Below are 6000 nucleotides of genomic sequence, written 5' to 3'. Positions count from 1 at the left end.
CAAGAACAGATCAGTATTCAGTGATTAATGACAAGTGTGTTTTTACACACTTATTTAACTCACAAACATGACTTAAACATGGATAAAGTAGTTGAATTGTGACTTAATCTTGTTAAATTCAAGCAATGTAGGTGCTTCTATGGAAAAGATGGAATTCAGAAGAAAAGAGCCGAAAAAGGACCAAAACGGAACAAAGCGATAGTTCAAGGACCAAAGGTGCAAATATTGGAAAGTTGAGCTAAAGTGCAGAAGGAGAATGAAAATATGCCAAGTATGAGATTGAGGACGATACAAGACGATCGGAGGAAGAAAGAAGTAATATTGGACTGAATTGAAGAAAAGTGAAAGATGAAGGACTAAATTGCAAATAATCAAAAGATGAGCTGAGCAAGTGATCAAGGAATTGATTGACCCAAACGTCAATTAGAAGACAATATTTGATGATGGAACAAAGGAAAGAAAGAAAAGAGATCAAGAAAAGAGAAAACGAAGTTCAGGGACCAAAACAGTAAGGTTGAAAGTTACAACCATGCGGCCGCGCATAAGGTTGCAAGGATTTCATTGAGGCAGTTCACTTGAACCATGCGGCCGCATGGTGTTAGACAAAAAAAATTCTGAACTTGTGTTTTTAATTGAAACTCTTTCGGGGCTCCGTGAGGACATGATATAAAAGCCAAAATTCATAAAAAAATAGGGTAGAACGTCCAGGGAGAAGAAAATTACAACTTTTGGAGGTGAGAAACACGATCTTGAAGCCGATTCCACAAGAATTCAAGCGGGTTTTCAAGGCATTATTCAAAATTTCAAGAAATTTTCATACGGGTGTTATTCTTTCAATTTATTAATTTCGTTTTTTATTCTATAATTATGAATATTCTAGGCTAGGTTTTCAATTCACTAGGTGATCGATGAACCATTGTTTGTTATTTTAATTCCATATTTCATAAATTTAATATAAAAACTCGTTTGGATAATTTGATTGGTTTATATGCATTGATTTTCTTCCGCAATTAGTGGCCAATGATTGTGTGAGTGTTGATGACTTATTTCTTACATTCGAGAGAAGTGGAATAGGTTCGATAAGGTATAAATCAACATAGGGTCCGATAGGGGATAGAGATATACCCCTATGCTTTATGCAATTCTCTAATTATTCACAAAATCACATGCATTCTTGTATATTTGTATCATCCATAGAGATATAGGCTAGTGGTGTGCAAGAATAGGTCTAATATATATCGAGAGAATATGTTGGATAGATTTAGGAACATTGAATTGGCAAATTTCCATCGGGTCATTGATTTTATGAAATTAGGGTTTTTATAGCTTCAATTAGGGATTCGTGATTCTAGTGACTTTATTTTGATTCATTTCCATAAATTAGCTTTTGAATTTGCATAATTTCATTTACTTGAGTGTTTAAGTCGTTTGATTAGAGAAATTTTGAGATTAGGGTTTCTAATTGAGAAATTAGGGGTTTTAATTGAAATTAGGGCTTTTTGCATTTGGAGCATATTTTTACTCAATTAGATTCGGTTAAGGCTAGATTATATAGAATTGAACTACTCAATCTCTGTGGGACGATATTCGGACTTTTAAAAATTCACTTTATTACTTGTTATGATCCGTACACTTGCGGTAATTTTAAATCGAGAGAATTATTTCGTTAACAAGTTTTTGGCGCCGTTGCCGGAGATTGAGTATTCGTTTAATTTTATTCAATTTAGCACTAATTCGAACTTTTTATTGTTAAATTTATTTTAGTTCATTTTATTTTATTGCTTGTTTAGTTTTATTACTTAAGTGCTTATTTTAGTTATTTAAGTGTTTAAATTGAATTCTCTTACAGAAGTGCATGCCAAGATCTGCTGAAGGAGATCTACTCCCAGCCGATCCTGAGATCGAACGAAGCTTAAGAAGAAGGCAGAGAGAAAACAGAGCAGCGAGAAATCAGATGAAGAATGTACAATACAATCATTTTGTACAAGCCAATGAAAGAGGGGAAGAAGATGAAGGAAACATGCTCGTTGGAGAGTTCATGACCCCTCAAATCATTTAAAGCCAGCCCAACATTGTATATCCACCGTTCGGGAAGCCAAATTTCCAGTTGAAGACAAATGTGATACAACTTTTTCAGAACGGACATCAGTTTTATGGAAGAATTGAAGAGAATCCGCACACGCATGTCTCGCGTTTCTTAGAGATGTGCGAGCACTTCAGATATCAAGGAATCTCTGACGACGCCGTAAGATTAAGACTGTTTCCACATACTTTGCGGGACAAGGCGATTGAATGGCTTGATTCTCAGCCGATAGCCAGCATTACTTCCTAGAATGACCTAGCCCAGAAGTTCTGTACTAAGTTCTTTCCACCGGCCAAGATAGCAAAGCTAAAGCACAACATATCTATCTTCAGGCAAGGTGAATCTGAGAATTTCGATGAGGCTTGGAATAGATTCAAAAATCTACTAAGGAAGTGTCCACACCACGGGATTAGCAAGGGACTTTAGGTCCAATATTTCTATGCGAGGCTACTTCCAGCTTTCAAGAGCATGGTCGACTCTTCAGCTAATGGGTCATTGTCCATGAAAACAATTGACGAAGTATTGAAGTTATATGAGACAATGGCTACGACCTCAGCAATGTGGAATGTGGAATGAGCAGTACCAAAGAAGACACCAGGAGTTTATGAAGTGGATGTATATTCAGCGTTATCCACTAAGATTGATTCCTTATTTCACAAGGTGGAAAACATTACCCAGTCAGCTAACGCAGCGCAGACAAAGAAGGCAAATTGTGAGGAATGTGGAGCTGAGCATGTGACAGCAGAATGTCCAATTTTGCCACAAGAAAAAAAGCAAGCGGATTTTCCTCAATGGGGACAACGCCAGCAGAATAACACGTATGGAGAGACCTTCAACCCAAGCTGGAAAAAGCACCCCAACTTTTCTTGGAGCAACCAAAATTAGAATAGGCCACAGGGGCAATATCAACAGCAAGAGAAGAAGCCTCAATTGGAAGAAATGTTTGGAAAATTCATGGAACAGACAAACCAATATATGGAGGCGAACAACCAATTCATGAAGAGGACAGAAGCCACTCTTCAGGACCAGAATGCAGCCATCAAGAATTTGAAAATTCAGATGGGATAGATAGTAGTTGCATTAACAGGTAGAGCACCAGGCAGCTTGCCAAGTAGCACAGAAGTCAATCCGAAAGAGCATGCAAAGGCTATAACAACGAGAAGTGGAGTGGAATTACCTGAGAGACAAGTGAATAACCCCGAGGCAAATAGAGAAGAGATGTCTCCTGAAGTAGAAGAGATTTTGGAGCAAGAAGACTAGACAAAAGAGCCAACACCGAGTGCAAATAAAGGAAATTCAAGGGATAAAGAGACTATAACTGTGAACCCATATGAGCCACCCATACCGTTTCCACAGAGGCTGAAGAAGCAAAAGATGGAATAGCAATACAAGAAGTTTCTCGAAGTCTTCAAGAAGCTCCATATCAACATCCCATTCGCTGAAGCACTAGTTCAGATGCCTAGCTATGCAAAATTCCTGAAAGACATCCTATCAAACAAACAGAAGCTAGGAGATCACGAGACAGTTATGCTAATAGAGGAGTGCAGTGCCAGGATTCAGAGAAAGCTCCCGCCAAAATTGAAAGATCCTGGGAGTTTCACTGTCCCTTGTACCATTGGTGAAGTTTATTTTGATAAAGCTTTATGTGATCTTGGTGCAAGTATTAACTTTATACCATTGTCTGTTTTCAGGAAATTAGGATTGGGAGAAGCTAAAGCTACCATGGTGACCTTACAGCTGGCTGACAGATCATTGACACATCCACGAGGAATAATTGAAGACGTATTGGTTAAAGTGGAGAAGTTCATATTCCCAGCAGATTTTCTGATCCTGGATATGGAAGAAGATAAAGATGTTCCTTTAATACTGAGCAGACCATTCTTGGCCACAGGCAGAGCTTTGATCGACGTTCAGAATGGGCAATTGATATTGAGATTGGGAGAAGAACAGGTTTCATTGAATGTCTTCAAGGCTATGAAACTGCCAATAGAGACTAACAGCTGTTTCAGGGTTGACATGATCGATAAAATGATTGAAGAGTCATTTACACTGCAAAATCCATCAGATGTATTGTAGGCCTGCATTGTACATTCTCAATCCACAAAATCTGATTCTATGGACATAGAAATGTGTGCAAGATTTTTGGAGTCCAACCCACCTTACACGCGGAAACGATATTTTAAGGAGCTTGGGACAGGGCCTGAGAAATCACAGCCATCTATTCTGAAGCCACCAAAGTTGGAACTTAAGCAGCTATCCCCACACCTAAGATATGCATACTTGGGGGAGTCTAATACACTTCCAGTGATAATTTCAAACACGGTTAGTGAAGTGGAGGAGGAAAAACTGCTTAGGGTGCTTAGATATAACAAGAAAGCAATTGGGTGGACCATAGCAGTTATCAAAGGGATCAGCCCTTCCTTATGTATGCATAAAATTCTAATGGAGGAGAATTTTTGACCAACGGTTGAAAGTCAAAGGAGGCTAAACCCAAACATGAAGGAGGTGGTAAGAGCTGAGGTGATCAAACTTCTGGATGTTGGAATAATCTACCCGATATCAGATAGTAAATGGACTAGTCCAGTGCAAGTTGTGCCCAAGAAAGGAGGAATTATAGTGGTTCAGAATGAAAAGAATGAGTTGATTCCAACAAGGACGGTAACAGGGTGGAGAGTTTGCATTGATTACTGCAAACTAAATACCGCTACAAGGAAAGATCACTTCCCTCTTCCATTTATAGATCAGATGTTGGAGAGATTGGTAGGCCATTCTCACTACTATTATCTGGATGGGTATTCGGGTTATAATCAGATACCAGTGGCACCGGATGATCAGGAGAAGACCACCTTCACATGTCCCTATGGTACCTTTGCATACCGAAGAATGCCATTTGGACTTTGCAACGCTCCTGCCACATTTCAGCGATGCATGATGGCAATTTTCTCAGATATGGTGGAGAAATTCATTGAAATCTTTATGGATGACTTCTCGATCTTTGGGACCTCATTTGATGAGTGTTTGGAGCACTTAAACTTGGTTTTGCAAAGATTTAGAGAAACGAACTTAGTATTGAACTGGGAGAAATATCTTTTTATGGTTCAAGAGGGAATAGTCTTGGGACATAGAGTATCGGCAAAGGGGATAGAGGTGGATAAGGCGAAAATTCAGGTTATTGAGAAAATACCACCATCTACATCAGTAAAAGGAGTTCGAAGCTTCCTTGGGCATGCAGGGTTTTACAGGAGGTTTATAATGGACTTCTCGAAAATCACCAAGCCTCTGTACAACTTGCTAATGAAAGAGGTATCTTTTGATTTTAATGAGGAATGTTTGATAGCGTTCAATACTTTGAAGCAAAAACTAACAACAGCGCCTGTGATTGTGTCACCTAATTGGAATTTGCCCTTTGAGCTAATGTGCGATGCGAGTGATCATGCAGTTGGTGTGGTATTGGGACAAAGAAAGAATAAAATCTTTCATGTGATATACTATGCAAGTAGAACTTTGAACTACGCCCAAATCAACTATGCCACAACCGAAAAGGAATTACTAGCTGTGGTTTATGCATTTGACAAGTTCTGATCGTATCTTGTTGGGTCTAAGATCATCGTCTACACAGATCATGCCACTCTAAAGTACCTTATACAAAGAAGGATGCTAAGCCGAGATTGATCCGCTGGATATTGTTGTTGCAAGAGTTCGATATTGAGATCAAGGATAAGAAGGGCAGTGCAAATGTGGTAGCCGACCACCTATCAAGATTGGAACGGGATGAACCTGAGATGTTAGTTGATATCAATGAAATCTTTCTAGATGACCAAATTTTAGGAGTAGAAAAAGTCCCATGGTACGCTGATATTGTTAACTACCTTGCTAAGTCCATTCCTCTACCTAAGTATTTTAGCCATCAAAGAAAG

Source organism: Olea europaea, unplaced genomic scaffold (assembly GCF_002742605.1).
Source record: "Olea europaea var. sylvestris unplaced genomic scaffold, O_europaea_v1 scaffold3084, whole genome shotgun sequence".
In the NCBI taxonomy this organism is placed as follows: domain Eukaryota; kingdom Viridiplantae; phylum Streptophyta; class Magnoliopsida; order Lamiales; family Oleaceae; genus Olea; species Olea europaea.
This window is presented reverse-complemented; position numbering follows the sequence as displayed.